The sequence below is a fragment of the Eubalaena glacialis genome, chromosome 6 (genome assembly GCF_028564815.1).
Source record: "Eubalaena glacialis isolate mEubGla1 chromosome 6, mEubGla1.1.hap2.+ XY, whole genome shotgun sequence".
NCBI lineage: Eukaryota > Metazoa > Chordata > Mammalia > Artiodactyla > Balaenidae > Eubalaena > Eubalaena glacialis.
This window is the reverse complement of record NC_083721.1, coordinates 71,991,748-72,012,597: the sequence shown is the minus strand read 5'-3', so window position 1 is coordinate 72,012,597 and position 20,850 is coordinate 71,991,748. Positions and strand designations below refer to the sequence as shown.

Sequence of the window (20,850 nt, the reverse complement as noted above, 5' to 3'; positions counted from 1 at the left end):
TGACCAGTATGTGAGGCACCAGTGGAAGTATCTAAGGAGAGTTATCTAGCTAGAGTTAAAAATATTGGCTTCAGCTGAGGAAAGAGTTCCAGTGGAGATTTGGGAACGTGTACGTAGAGTCGGTAATTGAAGCTACTAATTCTGGGTTTGATAGGGCGCTGATGGCTGTAAAATTATCTGGATTAATGATTGAGGTGTTAATTGAAGCAGTAATTGAAGAATTTAGTTTAAAAGCAATAATTATGTATTCTAATTTCTCAGGAATAAATTAGATTGTAGCAGAAGGTGATGGTTTAAAAATTATTTTGGGGAGCTGGGGGGGAAGATATCCATATGAGGATAGAAAATGTAGAAACAGTGGTAAGGGATGAAACCCTGAGGGGGAGAGAATTGGAGATAGCTACAGGACAGAACTTGGGAAAAATACCCACTCTTTGGGCTAAGAAGAGGACTAGAAGTCACTGGAGACAGAAGAAGCAACTACAGAGACCAGAGTAGAATCATGTGTTACAGTGATGTCAATCAAAGGAGGTAGTTCAAGTGTCATTGCCAAAGAGAGGATAAGAACTTGGGTGGTGGGTCATAGGATTTGGTCATGGAATTGTTTTTTGGTCTTCAAGAGAGCAATTTGGAGACCAGAGTGCATAGGGTTAAAGGGCTAAGTGGGTTGGGAGGATATGGAAGCATCGGCTATAGGAACTGTATTAAGTTTATTTTAGGAAGGAGGAACAACTCTTTTTCCAAAACTGAAGGCAAGAAGCAACAGATGGATGAAAAGATACAGCATTTTAGAAGCTATAAAGGGGATTTGATTACAGGTGGAGAAGTTGTGATCTGAGGGAATTTTATGGAAGAGATCGAGTATTTGATGAGATTAAGAACTTAAATGTGAAACTGATTTGGATTAGTCAATGAGTTGGAGAGTTGTATTTAGAATAAGTCAGTTGTAGAAGATTTCATAGGTTTCTGGTGGCGCTTGACACCTAGTGTGTGGGTGTGGAAAAAACAGATGGTGAAGATTGTCTCTCTTTGTGGAGATGCATGGTGAATATAAATGGGAGGTCATGATATTCCGGAGAGGGCAGTATTAAAATGGCTGATGGACAGATTTAAACTGTGTAGGGAGATAGGTGAAGCCAGAAGGAGGTGAAGAGCAGGTGTAGACCTAGAAAATAAAGTAGTTGTGGTTAAAAAAAAAAAAAAAGATCTCTGAAGTTACAATCCTAGTGGTACAGCACTTCCAATTGATGATCTGTTTTCAGTATATATGTGTGGGTGACTGAAGTGCAGATGAAGGTTTTAGGAGTTTAGGAAGGTCAGCGTGCAGTTCTTCAGCACCTCAGTCACTGAGGATAATGGCTGAATATGGGACAAAGTAGAATTGAAGTCTTTGGGGAAGGAAGGTGGGAAGGATTCTGGAACCTGGTAGATGTTGCAGATGGAATGGTTTAAGTGAGTAATGTGAACTGCAAAGAGATTTTTTTAGTGATAGAAGAGCAGCGGGAGTGGCCTTGTGGAACAAGAAGAAGCAGTTGGTGCTTTTATCAAGCTGAAGGAGTAAGAGAATGGATAGCTAAGTCCTGAGAAGCAGGTTGTTGAGGAAACGCCAAGCTTGAGATAAGATGAGGAGGTATCCAGACAAGAGATGATAGTGATCTGAATTGTTGTTGTGGCATGGTGGTGGAGATAAAAAGATGGATTTGTTACAGTCACCAGTTCTTTAAATTTTTTATAAATAAATTATATTTGCAAAATCATTTCCATTCATGTGTAGTATACCGAGATAAATTCAACTGAGAGATATTCGTGGATTAGAAATGAGACAATGAAAGAAAAAAAATGGTGAGGTGGAGGTGTACTAATATGAAAGGCAAAAGACATGGGTTAGTTTGTTGACAGTAGAACATGGATAAGCTGATAGGAGCTAGTAAATGGATAGAAATGAATGAGGAGGTTGGAGTTGCCCTGAATAGGAATAAGAGTAAGCCGAAGAGGACAGTGAGTAGCTTGTAACAGAGAAAATACGGAGAAAACATAATGCCACCTAGGAAACAATGCCAGGACCGTATTCCATCTCTGTGCATGTAAGGACAATCCTTGCTATCCTTGATGTTATTATAAAGGTGATAGTGTGTCATGCATAACTTTTTAAAAAAATAACATGAATGATAGAAACATTGAGATCTTTGATCTCTACTTGAGTGCCTCAAAACCACATCAAACTTTGTTTGCAAAAATTGTGTGGTGATAATTTGTATATGTAAAGAGGTTCAGGTAAAAAGTGGAAAGAATGGGGTGGATGGTAAAAGGAGGTGTCCTAAGGGATCTAAAATGGCTTCTGTAGTTTTTTTTCCTTTTTTTTGGCTATGACTTTTATCTCATATATTTCTTAGTGTTCTTAGGAGGATGGCCTGCTCTGTTTTTTCATTTCATTTATTATCTGTATAGGTATACAGTTCTAAATATGCTTTCTTATTTCTAGTTATTTATCATTTATTGAACATTTCTAAAGGAGCTGTCATGCCAATTCCAAAACCAAAATAGAGCTAAAACTGAAACATTGCTTCTTTTTTTGTTTTGTTTTATTTTATTCTTTTTAATTAATTAATTTAGTTTTGGCTGCGTTGGGTCTTCGTCGCTGCGTGCGGGCTTTCTCTAGTTGCAGCGAGCAGGGGCTACTCTTCGTTGTGGTGCACGGGCTTCTCATTGCGGTGGCTTCTCTTGTTGCAGAGCACGGGCTCTAGGCGTGTGGGCTTCAGTAGCTGTGGCTCACAGGCTCTAGAGCGCAGGCTCAGTAGTTGTGGCGCACAGGCTTAGTTGCTCCATGGCATGTGGGATCTTACCAGACCAGGGCTCGAACCTGTGTCCCCTGCGTTGGCAGGCGGATTCTTAACCACTGTGCCACCAGGAAAGTCCCTGTTTTGTTTTAAATCTTCAGCATTATCACCTCAGGGCTTCATCATCTTCCATTGATGGTGTTTAAGACCTAGACCAGGCCTCTTATCCATTGGGTTTGTCTCTGCTATCAAACTTTTGCTTGTCCAGTTACATAGTAGCATTGATTTTTGTCAGACTTTGTGTTCTGGCAACTTTTCCCTTGTACTATGAAAGACTTGACTCTCAAGTGCTTACCTAACTGCTTTTAGAGATTCTCCACTAGTGCCTCGCTGTGGTCCCAGCAACTGGCATTTTAAACCATTAAGGGAAAAATACTGTATGCTTCAAATCCTTAGTATTTGCATTATATTCTTCACATGATAAGTGAACTCTTTCAACCTCTGAGCAAAGAATACTTTCTGACCCTCCCTCTTCAGATCAGGGTTTTTGATACTCTTTCACGTTTCCGAGAGAGAGCTTATTTAGTGGCAGTGAGAAAAATACAACAAAGCACAAAATATATAGTATTGGTTTTCCGTCCTATTGCAGCTTTGCTTCAGAATTAGTTCCAAAATCTAGCCCTGGGTCATTCATCTTTTTTTTTTTTTCTCTTCCTTTATTTCTACATTTAGTCAATCACCAAATTTAATAATGAAGGACCTATGGAGACCACCCAGAGCTTTGAAGGCCTGAGACAGTCCAGGGATGTCGCTTTATTCAATTCACAACTTTGCTGTAATCTGCCAATAGTCTAGAATTGTTTCTAGGACCTGCCTTAGACATAGCTAGGCCTTGGCGAGTGGGGGATATTCTGAATATTTGAGTGGATTGTGTGGGTTAGACTAATGATGGATATCTTAAGGAAGGTGTGAGGAATGATTATTGTAGAAGTGGAGACAGTATGTTTTAAAATGATACGTTAATTTAACATAGATAAATGACTTCACAAGACAGGGGATGGATGCTTGAAAATCTTGGTTGGTGTGAAGGAGTTTTCCTTGTAAATTTGAGAGGAGCCAATATATAAGGGATTAGAATGAAATACACACTTGATGTTTTGCAGGGTCCCCTATATACTTGTCAACACATACATATACACCTGCATGTGTAGATACATATGATGGTAGAGATAATGTGTTAATCTGATTAGGTTCTGTAATTAGAGTCTTTGGGGAAATGTATGGTAGTCTTGTTAAGAGTGATTCAAATGAATTGGTAGAGAATATTTGGAAAGATCATTAAGTTATTGGGGTATGTTTAGGAAATAGATTTTTCAGTGACTTTGGTGGCCTCTCTGGAATAGGTTCACAAAATTTGAGGGCAATTTGGAGCAAATTTGTGTGTTAAGTTGGAGAGTGTTAGCTTTGAGGGAATGCAGGAACAAACAAAAAATGCAGTATTTGAGAAAGTTATTTATGAATTGATTTGGTAGATGCTGATAAAATGATAGAAGTTACTTGTGGAGAGGTTTTGTATAAAGTGGGAGGTGTAATGGAAGGGATTTACGAGAAATCTTGTTACTATTAGAAAAGTAAATTTCAAAAGGGTAAAATTGGAAAGACGGTAATTTAGGGAAGATTATTCTTTTGGGAAAATGTGTCTCATAGGTTGAAAACAGGAAGGCAAGAGAAAACTAAAATGAGTAAACTAAGGTGTAGAAAAGTAAGAGGAAGAGGAAGGATTAAAGAAGAGGTTACTGAAAGATTTCTTATTGTAAGGAGTGTTGTGTTGGATACTACTTTTGATAGTGGTTCGGTAAGGAACGGGACTTAAATATCCCACGGTACGTAGTGAGGAATTTTACCAAGGATAATTAAGTGTAATAGTTTTATTTCTTGAGAAACCCGGCAAGTAGGGAGCCCTCCGGTTGGGAGCCCAGGCCCTCCCGGGCGGGATTTTGCCAGCGCTCGGCTCGGCGGCGGGCGGAGCTGCGCGGGTGGTGGGCCCAGAGCCGCCGCAGCTGCCCGCGAACGCGGCCGAGCAGAGCCGAGCCGGGTGGGGCCGGTCCGGTGGGCCGCGGGCCTTGGGGATCCGTGCACCCACGGGCCCTCGGGGGGCGCTCCAGCAAGTGAGCAGGCCCCGCGCGGCGCGATGGGGGCCGGGAGGAGGGGCTTCCCTGAGCGCCGGAGCAAACCTCCGCACGCGGCTCGCACGGCTTCCTTTTGTTGTGTGTACGTGTGTGAGTGTGCGCGCGCGTGCGTGAGTGCGCCTGTGTGCAGGGAGGCGGCGGAGGAGCGCCGAGAAGCTGGGGTTTTTCCTGCCGGGGTGGCTGGCGCGCCCGGGCCACGGCGGGCGGTGGGGCCTTCCAGACACCCGTCTTCCGGGTCGGGGCCCGCGGCGCGGTCGGGGCCCCTTCCCCCAGCGAGATGGCAAACTTTGTGAGTGGCTTCTCGGCGCCTAACAAGTGTCTGCCTGACAGCAGGAGCCGACGAACGTTAATTGACACCCTCCTTTCCGTCCTAACCCTGTTTTTTTCAAACTTATATTGGACTGTATTGTGTTTACAGTTTTATGGTGTGCGAAAAGGTCAGACGGGTAACTTACGTCTACTAGACAGTTTTTTTACTTGGTATCAAGAGCAGAAAATGTACGCTTGTATCCGTATATTGGCGCTACTAAAACCTGCGTGTTTAGTGGTAAGAACAGCCCTAAGGCCTTTCCAGAATTAGTCTGTAAGGGCAAACTTTGGCTCTCCAGACTTTGTGAAGCACTGATTACAGTGCCAGGAAAGAGCTACTTGTGTAGCAGACTAAAAACTAGATAGTTAGGAAATGCAAAAGTTAAAGCCCTTCCCAAGAGCTTGAATTAAAAACAGCTTTTTTTGTTATACATAATTATGATTTGTGTAGTTTGCATATAGAGTTTTACACAATTGGGCATGGCGTGATTAAAAACAGAGCGTTTCTTATTAATTTTATGAAGGGCAGTTGGTAAAGGCACCACACAGTTTTGAAATTTCAAGTATGTTAAATGTTGCTATAAATAAAATCCTATTCAGATTTTTAGATTTAAGAAATCTAAAAATACGTTTGCAGTTGTCCTTTGGGTGCAGAAGGAAGTCCTGGGTTTCGCAGTGCTTGTTTCTGGGCAGATTTTCAGTATTGTCAGCGTGAAATGGGTGTAGAACCTTAACCTGAGTGAATAATTTGCTTGAGATTACCAGTCTGTTTGCAGCTGGGAATAGACTCTGGGTCTCTTATTCCCAGTCTGGTGACCTATCCAAGAATAGACTAAGGAAACTGGGTATTTGTCTGTTTGGTGGAAAATGTGGCTGAGTTGATTTTATAGTGAGTGTTAAAAGAGTCAGAAAGTGAATGTGTGAACGTTGTAGCATTTAGATGTATGTAGTTTCTCCACACTGAATGTCTTCGGCCTTTCTTTAAATACATAAAGGACTTGAGGATATTCCTCAGTGTTACTTTTCATGGCATTTTGTAGCACATTTACATTTGATTAAAACAGATAGATGCTTATTGTATTTAACTGTGGGGGGATGTGTTTTTCATGTGGGTATTTTCAGTGTTTGAAGAATACACTGAAATACAAGTTAGTGGGTAACTTGAGAATGTTTAGCCTCCTCACAAAAGCTAGGGAGAAGAGGAATTATGTTAATTTCATTAATTTCTGATTAAAAAACCTTTGGCCCTCTTTATTGAAGATGGTTACAGAGGTACAGATGGAATACCTGTGAATTTTCTCCTCTGCTTTATATACTGCTGTTTTCATTATTATCACGACATCAGCTACAATTTGTTTTGTTCATTCCTAGCCTTTCTTATGCCTTTCCTCCTATGTCACAAAAACATTTTCTCTTCTTTCTCCTTCCCATCTCCAAAGAACCCTGGAAATTTTTAATCTAATACAGTGATTCTCCACGAGAGGTGGTTTTGGCAATGTCTGGAGACGTATTTGGTTGTCACGCTGGGGGGATTCTATTGGTATCTAGTGTGTAGATGCTAAACATCCTACAATGCGCATGGTAACCCCCACAACAAAGAATCATCCAGTGCAAAGAGTCGGTAGTGTTGATGTTGAGAAGCCCCGATTTAATTGTTGAGAATAATATTCTACCTATGAAAGTTATTTGTAATGTAATTGGCATCTCTATATCACATCGGTTATAAATCTTTTCTCAGAGTTGTCGTTAGAATGATCATGGGTAAAAGGTCATGAAGTATATTTTAGAGCATCAGTACGTAGGATTTTGGAGCTGGAAGATTAACAAGTATAACTCTTTCCTGGCGGTCCAGTGGTTAGGACTCCGTGCTTTCACTGCCAGGGGAGCGGGTTCGATCCCTGGTTGGGGAACTAGGATCCCGCAAGCGGTGTGGCGTGGCCAAAAACAAAAACAACAACAACAACGAAACACAAGTATAACTCTTTCAGTATGTAGATAAGGAAACAGAGTTTCAGAGAGATTGTGACTTACCCCGAGGTCCTACAGATAATGCGGAGTTCAGGTTTCGTTATTTCTATTTTAATTTAATTTTAATTTACTTATTTAATTAAAATTAATTTTAATTATTACTGAGGGAAATGGTATTTTATCATTTTTGCTTGATAAATTTAAATAAGCTAAAATTTTAAAAATTGCATCATGGGAATCTCAGTATCCACTAAATTATTGTTACTTTTTTCAGATTCGCACATTGTTGAATTCTTCAGCATGATTTTGTAACCATTATAACCTTTTCAGCATCTGCTTTTTTAAAAATAAAGTTTGAAAAATTAAAAAAGACCACATACAATTTAAAAACAAAACAATTGGAAGTTAATTATGATACCGTAGGCAAATGCAAACCCAACTGGAATTGTTAAAATGTCTTAGGGTGTCTTGAACTTAGACATCTGTTCTGTTTTGTGAGGATCACTATAATGGTCAGTTATTGTGCTGATTGTAAATCTATTCTAGCAAGATCCTTTCGGTTAATTTTAGAAAAAGATATTGGAACTTTCAGGTGAAATGTAATTGGATGAAATATAAATTGGGTATTTAGATTTAAATTGGGTATTTCAAATTAAGTGCTGTATTGTCAGAAAGAAGTATCAGTGGAGTTCTTTTTAAGTTTAAAATTTTTTTCTGTGCTGCTGCTTTTTAAAAATGAGAAAAACAAGTAGGACAAAAGACTATGAGCAAAGATTTCTTCAAAAATTGTTTTGTATAAGAAATTTATTTTATAGAAAAAATTTAAAATGCATATTAGCAAAAAGAAGAGTAAAATCACTAACTGGAAGAAGCTGCTGTTAATATTTTGATATACAGCATCTTATATTTTTGTTAACCTTTTAATATGAAAAATTTAAAAAGATGAAAAATACAATAGTATTATGAACCTCTATATACCAGTGACCTAGCCTCAACAGTTAGCAATTAACAGTCTTGTTTCATCTGCATCTCTGCCCTCTATTTCCCATCTCACATAATTAAAAAAAAAAAACTTTATTTTGAAATAATTATAGACTCAAAGGAAGTTGCAAAAATAGTAGAGTCCTGTGTATACTTTACCCAGCTTCCCCCCAATGGTGACATCTTCTAAAGCTCTAATAAGACATCAAAATTAGGAAATAGACATTAGTACACTACTGTTATCTGAATTGCCAAACTTAATCAGTTCTCACCATTTTTTAATCCTAATTCATTTGTGTGTTTATAGTTCTGTGTGATTTTCTCCTATATATAAATTCATGTAACTACCACAACAGCGAAGATACAGAACTATTCCATCACCACAAAGAAAATCCCTCTTGCTACCGTTTATATTTGCACCCTACCCCAAAATCCCTCCCTGTCCCCTGGCGACATATTTTCCATCTCTATAGTTTTGTCTTTTCAAGAATGGTTTATAATGGTATATTAATACATACTTTGTTTAACCATTCAGCTGTTGAAGGACTTTTGGTATATTCAGTATTTTGCTATTAATAATAAAGTGGTTATGAACATTCATGTACAGGATTTTATGTATAGTTCTCCGAGATAAATGCCCAAGAGTGAGCTTCCTGGGTTGAATGGGAGGCCATGTTTAGTTTTATAAGAAACTTCCAAACTGTTTTTCAGTGTGGTGTATCATATTACATTCCCATCAGCAATGTAAGAGACTTTCTGCATCCTTGCCAGCATTTGTTATTATTGCTATTTATTTTAGCTGTTTTGATAGGTGTATAGTGATATCTTACTGTAGTTTTAATTTGCATTCTCTATGGCTAATGATATTAAACGTCTTTCTGTGTACTTATTTGTTGTCTGTACATGTCTTTTGCTCATTTTTTAATCAGAATGTTTTTTTTTTAACTTTTGAGATTTGAGAGTTCTTCATATATTTTAAATACAAGACATTTGTCAGATACATGGTTTGCAGACATTTTCTCTCAGCCTGTAGCTATGATAAGCTACATCTTCTTAAGAAGGTCTTTCACAGGGCACATTTTTAAAACATATTTTATTGAAGTATAGTTGATTTAAGTGTTGTGTTAATTTCCACTGTATAGCAGAGTGACTCAATTGTACATACATACATATATATGTATATATATATGTATATACACACATATATATGTATACTTTTTCATATTCTTTTCCATTATGGTTTATGACAGGTTATTGAATATAGTTCCCTGTGCTAGACAGTAGGACCTTGTTGTTTATCCATCCTATATATACTGGTTTGCATCTGCTAATCACAAACTCCCAGTCCATCCCTTCCCCACTTTTCACTCCCCCTTGGCAACCACAAGTCTGTTTTTTATGTCTGTGGGTCTGTTTCTGTTTAGTAGATATGTTCATTTGTGTTGTATTCAGTATTTTAGATTCCACATATAAGTGATATCATATGATATTTGTCTTTCTCTTTTTGACTTACTTCACTTAGTATGATAATCTCTAGGTCCATCCATGTTGCTGTAAATGGCATTATTTCATTCTTTTTTATGGCTGAGTAGTATTCCATTGTGTATATATACCACATCTTCTTTATCCATTCATCTATCGATGGATATTTAGGTTGCTTCCATGTCTTGGCTATTGTAAATAGTGCTGCTATGAACATAGGGGTGCATGTAATCTTTTCAAATTATAGTTTTTTAATTTATTTATTTTAATTATTTATTTTTGGCTGCATTGGGTCTTTGTTGCTGTGTGCGGGCTTCCTCTAGTTGCAGTGAGCAGGGGCTACTCTTCGTTGTGGTGTGCAGGCTTCTCATTGCGGTGGCTTCTCTTGTTTCAGAGCATGGGCTCTAGGCGTCTGGGCTTCAGGAGTTGTGGCTCGCGGGCTCTGGAGCGCAGGCTCAGTAGTTGTGGCACATAGGCTTAGTTGCTCTGCGGCATGTGGGATCTTCCCGGACCAGGGCTCGAACCCATGTCCCCTGCATTGGCAGGTGGATTCTTAACCACTGCACCACCAGGGAAGCCCCAGATTATAGTTCTATCTGGGTATATGCCCAGGAGTGGGATTGCTGGATCATATGGCAACTATTTTTAATTTTTTGAGGAAACTTCATACTGTTTTCTATAATGGCTGCACCAATTTACATTCCCACCAACAGTGTAAGAGGGTTCCCTTTTCTCCACACCCTCTCCAGCATTTATTATTTGTAGAGTTTTTAATGATGGCCATTCTGACTAGCGTGAGGTGGTACCTCATTGTAGTTTTGATTTGCTTTTCTCTAATCATTAGTGATGATGAGCATCTTTTCATAGGGCACATGTTTTTTATTTTGATGAAGTTTGGTTTATTTTCTTTTATGGAGCATGCATTTGGTGCCAAGCCCAAGAACCCTTTTCTTTAGGTCTTGAAGGATCTCTTCTTTTTTATTCTAAAAACTCTATAGTTTTATGTTTACATTCATCATTTTGAAATAATTTTGTATGTGGTTGTGAGGTTTGGGTCTAGACTCTTTTTTTGGCATATGGATGTCCAGTTGTTCCAGCACTGTTTGTTGAAAAGGCTGTCTTTCCTCCATTGAATTATTTTTGCCCCTTTGTCAATTAAGAATTCATTTCATAGACCGGTTCATTTATTCTATAACCAGTTCATGGTTATAGAATTATTTAGATTATTGGTTTCATTTTGGTTTAGTTTTAGTAATGTGATTTTGATAAATTGGTCCATTTCTTCTAAATGTCCAATTTAAAAGTGTAAAATTTTTTGTAGTATTCCCTTATTATCTTTTTAAGTGCTGTACGATCTTAGTGATACCCCTATTTCAATCTTGATATTGGTGATTTGTGTCTTCTCTCTTTTTATTTTTATTTGTCATGTTAGAGGCTTTTAAAATTTTTGCTTCATTGATTTTCTCTATTTTCCTATTTTTAATTTCATTGATTTCTGCTCTTCATTGTTTCTGTTCTACTGCTTGCTTTGGGTTTATATTTTGCTTTTTTTTTTTTTTAAAGTTTCTTGTGGTAAGTAATTAGGTTATTGATTTGAGATCTTTCCTCTTTTCTTTTTTTTAAGATTTTTGTTTATTTTCTTTGTTTTTTTTTGGCTGCATCGGGTCTTAGTTGTGGCACATGGGGTCTTTGTTGAGGTGTGTGGGATCTTTCGTTGCGGCACGGGTTCTCTCAAGTTGTGGCGTGTGGGTTTTCTCTCTCTAGTTGTGGTGCATGGGCTCCAGGGCACGTGCACCCTGTAGTTGTGACGTGCAGGCTCCAGGGCGCTTGGGCTCTGTAGTTTGTGGCACACGGGCTCAGTAGTTATGGTGAGCAGGTTTTAGTTGCCCTGTGGCATATGGGATCTTAGTTCCCCAACCAGAGATCGAACCCACGTCCCCTGAATTGGAAGGCAGATTCTTTACCACTGGACCACCAGGGAAGTCCCTCCTCTTTTCTAATGTAAGCATTTAGTGCTATAAATTTCCTTCTAACTACTGGTTTAGCTGCATCCCACATATTTTGACATGCTGTGTTTTTATTTTCATTCATTTTTATGTATATATTTAAATTTTTTCTTTGAGATTTCCTCTTTGACCCATGGACTTTTAAAAAGTGTTCTTTATTGTTTTGTGTTCAGAAGTTATCCTGTTGTCTTTGTTACTGATTTCTAGTTTGAGTCCATTATTGTCAGATAATGTACCTCTTGTATTATTTCAGTTGTTTTAGATTTGTTGAGGCTTGTTTTATGGCCCAGGATATGATCTGTCTTCATGAATGTTCCATGGGTGCTTGAAAAGAAATATGTATTCTGCTGTCGTTGGATGGAGTATTCTATGTATATCAAGCTGACCTTATTGGTTGGTTGTGTTATTAATATAGCTTCTCCGCTGGAAAAAAAAGAGTTTTCATAGCTTTTCCATTCTTTTACTTTCAATGTATGTTACTGAATTTCTTGTTAGCAGCATATAGTGGGGCATTTCAAAAATCTACTCCGCCAGTCTTTCTTGATTCGTCTGTTTAGACCATTTAAGGTAATTATCGATAAATATTAGCACTTAAATCGCCATTTTATTATTTGTTTTTTGTTTTATTTTCTCTGGTTTTCATTTTTTTGTTTCTCTTTTCTTGCCTTCCTGCAGATTACTAGAACATTTTTTAGGATTCTTTCATAATTTGTAAAAGATTTATTTATAATGTTTTTGAGTCTGTCTTGGTATAGTTTTCATAGTGGTCGTTGTAGTTGTTACCTAATGTATATATGACTTATAACAGTCTCCTGGTATCAGTGTTTTACTACTTCAACTGAAGTGTGGAAACTTTACTTCTCTTTTACCTTTTTACTTAGTTGACTTTTAAATATAATTGTTTTAAGTATCAGTAGTAGTATAATTTTTGTTTCTGTCAGTAAGTATGATCTAGAAAACTAATGATGGAAAAGATATCCTGTTGTGTGTACTTGTATTTCTATTCTTTTTCTTTTTTTAAAAATTTGTTTATGTTTAAAATTATATATTTATTTATTTTTGGCTGCATTGAGCTTCATTGCTGCACGCAGGCTTTCTCTAGTTGCGGCGAGTGGGGCTACTCTTTTTTGCAGTGCGCGGGCTTCTCTTTGTGGCAGCTCCTCTTGCTGCGGAGCACAGGCTCCAGGCACACGGGCTCAGTAGTTGTGGTGCATGGGCTTAGTTGCTCTGTGGCATGTGGGATCTTCCCGGACCAGGGCTTGAACCTGTGTCCCCTGCATTGGCATGCAGACTCTCAACCACTGCACCACTAGGGAAGCCCCTCTATTCTTTTTCTTGTTTGGAAAATTTTCTTCAGCCAGTCTTTATGGGTAGGGTTGCTAGTGACATAGTCTTTTAGTTTTTCTTCTTTTGAGAATGCTTTAAAAAATTTCTCCTTTGTTCCTTTCTGTGGTCTGAATGAATTCTCCTAAAATGTAAATGTTGAAATCCTAATACCCAATATGATGGTATTGGGAGTTGCGTCCTTTGGGAGGTTGTTAGGTCATGGGGGAGAGCCCTCATGAATGGGATTAGTGCTGTCACAAAAGAGGGAGCTCTTTTGCCCCTTTTCTGCCATGTAAGAATACAGACAGAAGTCTGCAGTCTGGAAGAGGCCCTTCACCTGACCATGTTGGCACCCTGATCTTGGACTTCCAGCCCCCAGAACTGTGAGAAGTAAATTTCTATTGTTTATAAGCCATCCATTTTGTGGTGTTTTGTTATGGCAGCCTGAATAGACTAAGACATTCCTGAAGAGTAGTTTCAACTGGGTATAGAATTCTTGGTTGGCAGTTCTTTTTTTATTTTTCTAGCATTCAAAAAATATTCTGCCACTTTTTTTGGCCTCTTTGGTTGAGATGAGAAATCTGGTGTCATTTCAGTTCTTCCGTTATAGGTAATATGTTATTTTTGTCTGGCTGCCTTCAAAGTTTTTTCTTTGTTTTTAATTTTTGAACATTTAATTATGATGTGTCCTGGTGTAAATTTCTTTGGGTTTATCCTGTTTTGGGTTTGCTCACTTTTTTGGATCTGTGAGTTTGTATTTGTCACATATGAGAAGGTTTTTACCGTCTTTTCTTTAAATACTGTTTCAGCCCCTCTCTGTTTCTCCTGTTTCTGGGACTCCAGTGATAAGAATGTTGGATCTTTTGTTATTGGCCCACAGGTTCCTAAGACTATTAGTTTTTTTTTCAGTCTTTTTTTCTCTCTGTTTTTCAGATTGGGTTAATTCTATTTTTCTGTCTCAAATTCAGTGATTCTCTTCCCTGTTATCTCCATGGTTGTATTGAGCCTATCCAGCAAGTTTTAAAGTTTCATGTTATAGTATTTTTTAGTTCTGTCATTTTTAGTTCTGTAATTTTCTTTTGCTTCTTTTTTATAACTTCTGTTTCTTTGCTGAGATTTTCCATTTTTTTCACGTGTTTCAGGAGAACTTATAATTAATTGCTGAGACATTTTATTATGGTGCTTTAAAATCCTTTTCAAATAATTGCAACATCTGACTCATCTCTGTATTGGCCTTGGTTGATTATCCTTTCTCACTCATGTTGGGATTTTCTTGTGTCATTTTCTGTGTTATATATTATGTTAGGAGGCTCTGGTCCCTATTTACATTTTTTATTTTAGCATGCGGTCACCCTGTTTAGGTTTAGTGTACAGGTCTTGGCCTACTTTTATGACTTTGGTTCTAATGGCAGTTTAATTTTCAGAGCCTTTGTGGTTGGCTTAGTTTATCTGATGCTGTTGGGGCTCCCACTGGTCCTTGCTGATGCTGCCCGAGAGAATAGAAGACATTACCTCCTATCAGGCTTTTGGGTGTCTCTAGATGGGAGAGGATTTTGGTGGGATCCTCCTCCTGGTACCCACCTCAAACCCCCAATTCTTCCCTGTCCCCATGTCTCTGGGTGAGAGGGAGAGTCTTGGTGCAAACTGAGATGCTTGAACTGGCTGGGTCCCTGAGTTCTGCCCACTTGCCTCAGTATTTCTAGGTGGAAAACAGGAGTTTCAGGTCATGTGGGGATGGAAGAGTTGCTTCCCCTTTCTGGTCTTTGTTGTTGACTGGGCTTCCAGTTGATATCCCTTGCTTGATATTGTAGAGGGACTCCTGTTTAGTTTGGGGGAGGAGTGTGGCTGTCTGGTCTACCTTCTGTTGCTGAATTGGTGGTCAGGAAATGCCAGTCTGGGTTGCCTTCTTCTGTTGGGTCTGGGGACATAAAACACTCTGCTGCTTTTCTGTTTCTGTAGTGTTGGAGTCCCAAACTGGTTAGCTGCCTGCTTACCAGTTTTCATAGTTTTCTTTCAGTTGTCTCTGGTGTTATTCCCCTGGTTTAACATGGTGTTTAGTGAGGAGGGGCAGGGAAAAAGAGAGCTATGCCATCTTACCTAGACTGGAAGTTCAAATTCCTTAATTTTTGTGAACCTGCATCATCTCCACCCAGCGGGTTATTTCAGCTTTGAAAATAATGGTTTATGGCCATGTGCTTTGTGAACTTCTAAGCACAATGTTTGCTTCAATTATAAACCACAGTATTGGACCCCTAGGAAGGTTTTGGAAGGTCAGTCATAACCAGTTCAAGAGGGTGCCAGGGAATAGATGCATGCAATTTACTAGGCATCTATCACATAAACAGAATTTTGTAGTATAGTTAATTAAAATGAAATTGTGAATTCTGGTATTTTCTTCAAAGATGTGTTTATTTTATGGATTATTTGTATTTAAGGTATTTAATAATTCCAGTAATATATAATAGTATTTTAATATTAGGAAATTTTTCAAAACAAATTTGGAAAATCTTGTATTATGCAGCCAGTTTAATCTGTTTCTAATTCATAGGTTGAAAAGGAAAGATAGAATGTCCTGCTTTTTACATTCCCTAGTTTTCTAATTGAGAGTAAATTGGACCCAAATAAGAAAATGTCTATTCTACATTAGTAGAAGCTAGTGCTTCTAAATGATGAGTTAACTTGTTAAATCAACTACTACTGTTTATTTGGCTGCCCCGTGTGGCATGCAGGATCTTAGTTCCCTGACCAGGGATCGAACTGTGCCCCCCTGCAGTGGAAGCACAGAGTCTTAACCACTGGACTGCCAGGGAAGTCCCAACTACTACTATTTTAAAAAAATCTCACATATTACATGAATTGTTCAAACTAATATAGTTACCGCAGTTACAGAGAAATCACTGGGCTTCTTTGCAGCCACTTCTTGAGGTACTCTCAGATTGACTCTGATGGCAAATCTTAGATTTCTAATCAGATTAAAAATCATTTCTTTTATGTGTGGACACACCTCTACATTGTGTCTAGTGCCTTATGTAATTCTGGGCATGTGTTTTAGAGGAGATAAGAATGACTGACTCTAGTATTGAATAAGGTAAAATTGTCAGAAAATGAGCTTTTTAATGGACCATTTACATGTTTTTAAGTGAGTATTTAATTATATTTCATATTAGAAGTAATAATTCCAGTTCCCTCTTGTTATTTTTGGTTTTTAATAATATTTTAACATGTTTTTATTCATGAAGAATTGACACTTAAAAATAAAATTTAAATAGTTAAACTTTAATTTTCAAATGGGTATTCCTATAATCTTTTCTAGGGTTTCCTTAGTTATTATTACAGTAGGATAATTTTTGTGTTATGAAAATCAGATGAATTTAATTTTTTGTTTATTTACTTGGTAACTATTACTGTAGATAGCATTTTAATTTCAAAGTTTATGTTCATTGATCTTATCCTTACTTCAAAGATGTTTATTTATTTTTGACTCAGAATATTGTTAAGAGTAACATTAAATATATCAATATTTTAACTTGGGAATGACCTTTCCTGTTGTGCTATGTTAAAGTAGACATTTATTTGGAGGCAGAGGATCTGGTTGAAGTCTTTGCCATGACAGGTGTTGTGTAACCATGGGTACTTAACCTCTTGAACCTCAGTTTCATCATCTATAGAATGGAGGCAAACAATAATACCTGCCTAGGTAATTGTGTGTGTAGGGGGTGTCCCGTGAAATATGACACTTGAAAGCACTTTTTAAACTGTGAAGTACTTTTATCAGAACATGCTTGTAACGTTTTTGAGGAGATCATTTGAAAATTGACCTGAGTGATCTTGATCATCATAGTGCAAAATATTTTATGATTATTTACAAAATTGGTATGTATTCAAGTAAAAATTCATGTAAAAATAAAGCAGCTTTTCCTTGAGTTTAGTGGTTTACTATTCTTAAAAGCTAATTTCTATTGGTGAATTTGGGGAAGGATTACATAGTTGCTTGATAGTTTATCATCCGCTCTGTGATAAGGTTAGCTTTTGGAAGGTGTCTTTCCTCAACAGGTGACTTGGATTTAAAGGTTAGGTTTGTCTCTTTAGTGGTTTATAGTCTAAGGATTTTCTAAAAATGCTTATACTGTTGTGTTTTCTAACGTGGGTAGAGAGTTGGTTTCTTATTTGACATATGTTTACTGGTTAGGTGATTTGAAAAGGTCAAGGGCAGGTGAACGTTTTCAGTTGGTGCCTTTATTTTACTCACTTTGGCCAACTTTTTTTTTTTTTTTTTTTAAATGGTGAAGGTTTTTTTTTTATTTTTAAAATTTATTTTATCTATTTATTTATCTTTGGCTGCGTTGGGTCTTCGCTGCTGCACGCGGGCTTTCTCTAGTTATGGTGAGTGGGGGCCACTCTTCGCTGCGGCCCACAGGCCCCCGATTGCGGTGTCCTCCCTTGCCATAGAGCACGGGCTGTAGGTGTGCAGGCTTCAGTAGTTGTGGCATGTGGGCCCAGCAGCCGTGGCTCGCGGCTCCAGAGCGCAGGCTCAGCAGCTGTGGTGCACAGGCTCAGTCGCTCTGCGGCATGTGGGATTCCCCCGGACCAGAGATCGAACCCATGTCCCCTGCACCGGCAGGCAGACTCCCAACCACTGTGCCACCAGGGAAGCCCACGGCCAACTGTTTTTTAAGAATTTATTTGATTACCCCTTTGTAGGATTTTCTTTCTTAATCAAGTGGGTTAACTACATTGATTGTGAAATTTATAAGATTTTGGCTTAATTTTTGGTGAAGGTAGAAATGGAAAATTGTTCTAGAAAGACTTGGTTAGGGCAGTTTCTGGGGTGGGTGGTTTGAATTTTTGGAGCTTTCATTCCTCCTTAGGATGGATCTGGTCATGAATAGTACACTCTGAGTTCTAACAACTTTAATTGTCAAAGCAGGTAGTGTAAATTAAAAGAACACATATGTCTACTTTGTTATTGTGTAGAAATTCTAACCATATTCATAGAAATCTCTTGCCTGGAACAAACTTTTTTCCTTTACCTTTTTTTTTTTTTTAAAAAAACATTGTTCAGAAAGCATTATTAAATCACAAAAGTAAAACTAATGTAAAAGTAGAACTTAACTAATTACTTTCAAATATGATCTAGTTAAAAGATGCTAAAGGACTTGAAGCATTTTTCCTCTCAGATTCTTAAAGCCATGGTGGTAGTGATGAGGAGGAGGAGGTGATAGCACAGTAGATTGTGGAGTGCCTGCTAACCATTATAAAGACTTTGGTTCTGTCACTTACTAATTTTATAACCTTTGGTGAGTTACTTAATCCTTCAGTTTTTTCTTCTGTGAAATGTGAATAATATTAGCACCAACCTCATAGGTTTGTTTTTTGTATTAAGTTAGTTAATATCTGCAAAGACCTAGGAACACTACTGAGCAAAGTCCAAAGCATATGGTATTCATTTTATTCTTAAATGTGGAGCCAACATTAAAAGGTCACTTCTTCCTTTTCTTTTGGAAAGGTAACAGAGGGAGAATTAATTGATCCCTGCTTTGATTTTCCTATGATAAATTGCTTAAACTTCAGTTATAGTGCTTAACACATTATATTATCATCACTAACATTATTTCTTGTATGTTTACCATCCTTGCTAGATTATGGACTCCTTTGGACAGAGATCATGATATTTTATGCATGTCTCAGGAATCTTAGGTAGTGTTGCAAATACATATCAGTTGATCAAAAATGTTGATTCAGTTAATGACAAAAATGTTGGCCTGAATAATGAATCAGACCACCTGCTGGTAAATACATTGAAATCCTGCCAGTCTATCAGAACTAAATAATGGACGGGTAGTAGCTAATGGTCCCTGAAAAATATTTCATTTATTTTCTTCCTTAATCTGTATTTTGTCTTAATTTGATTATACCTGCACAAGTGATTATTATTATTATTTTTTTAAATAAATTTATTTTATTTATTTATTTTTGGCTGGTTGGGTCTTCGTTGCTGTGCGTGGGCTTTCTCTAGTTGCGGTGAGCGGGCTTCTCATTGCGGTTGCTTCCTGTTGTAGAGCATGGGCTTCAGTAGTTGTGGCTCACGGGCTCTAGAGCGCAGGCTCAGTGGTTGTGGCTCACGGGCTTAGTTTCTCCGCGGCATGTGGGATCTTCCCGGACCAGGGCTCGAACCTGTGTCTCCTGCATTGGCAGGCGGATTCTTAACCACTGTGCCACCAGGGAAGCCCCTGCACAAGTGATTATAATCAGGGAATAATTAGCCAGCAAAATCTTAAAATAGAGGAATTGCTAAGCAGGAATATTCAGTCACTCCTAAAGTAGGGGAAGTGGGGCAGGGAAAGAGGAAGATCTTAGCTGATCATTGGGTGGTTGCCCAAGTAACTTTATATCTTTCTTTTCGTACTTACAGGGTCTTAGTTTCCAGCCTGGTAGATTCTTTTCTTTTCCCCATTTTTGGTGGAGAGGGGTGGTAGAGGAGAAGGAGGGATAGAGACTTGGAAGGATAAGTGAAATTGGTAGATGATGCTAAATGAATTAGGTTTCCAGAGACAGAGACTATGTGGCAGGTGAGTTAGGGGGAATTCTGGGTTTCCATAGTAGAGGAAAGGTTGTGATGGGAAAGACATTCCAAAATTTCTGTTTATAGATTTGGACTTTCAGGTTATATTATTTTGTACATTTGGGGGATGTGTGTATGTGGGAGTGAGGCATGCTGCTTTTTCCTTCTTGCTTCACTATTTTATTTTTGTTTCCTCCTCTTTTAACATACCTAGTTATAGTCTTTGATGTGTGACAGCGTTAATTTAGAGCTTTCAATAAAAAGTGATGCAAGGTGAGTAGGCTTTCTGTGAAAATGTTTTCAACAGAATATTAACATCTCAAAAACGTTTGTCCAGCTGTATATGTTACCATTATTATGTGATGACATAAGTAATAATGTTTTGATTGTGGACTAGATAAATCCAGTCAACTTTAAAAGACTCATAATGTAATACCAAAGTTGCTAATGTCTAAAGACATTTTTATTTCCCATATATAGACTTTACCGTGTCGTTTCTGTTCAACTTTATTCCTGTGAACTGTGTTAGAAATTCTAAAAGTTGAATACAGTAAAGAATGTAGAATGGTGATAGCAGTGTAGTGCAGATACAGTTTTATTTTACTTTACCTGTTTTTAATAGTGTCTACCACAATAATATAGTTTTATGGCTTTTATTATCTTTTTGATACTAACACTGTAGAAAATATATATTTAAAAGTAGTTTTAAGTAATTGAGAGGAATGGCATATATGCTCTTTTGAATGCTTGGGAACAAAACTTTGAGGCAGGCAATTAAGAGCTTAGTAGAAATAAATTATTTTAAATAGATTTTTTGTTCATAACTAGTTTAGCAACAAAGCTACTGACTGGCTAAGGACTAGAAAATGCTGAATTATCAGAAATGCTGTAATGTTTGTAATCCCTTGATAAAATTGTGTAAACACAGGTTAGAATTAATATACTTGGTTATTTTCTGAAGATTTAGAGTTTCTTTAATTGTCCTGCTTTTATATTTATAGCTTATTTATTTGCAGGGTATTTATTGAGTCCTAAAAATGTGTTTAGGCTATTATATAAAATGCTTTTTTGTTTCTGAATAAAAGTTATATTTGGCCTATTCTTTGTTTCTAATAAAATTTCAGCTTTCAGTCCTCATTACCTCCATTTCATATACCAGGAAAACATATCCCAGTTGCAGGAAGAAAATTATATATGTCCAATATCAATGCAATACCAACATGGAGTGTTAATTTTCTGTATTAGTCTTT

At 37.7% G+C, this 20,850-nt stretch overlaps 1 protein-coding gene across 4 annotated transcripts in view; it reads left to right on the top strand.

Annotated features, from left to right (window-relative positions):
• ZNF148 (zinc finger protein 148) overlaps positions 1–20,850 on the top strand; it is a 125,261-nt gene that overhangs the window by 9,676 nt on the left and 94,735 nt on the right. The gene's annotated exons all lie outside the window — the stretch shown is intronic.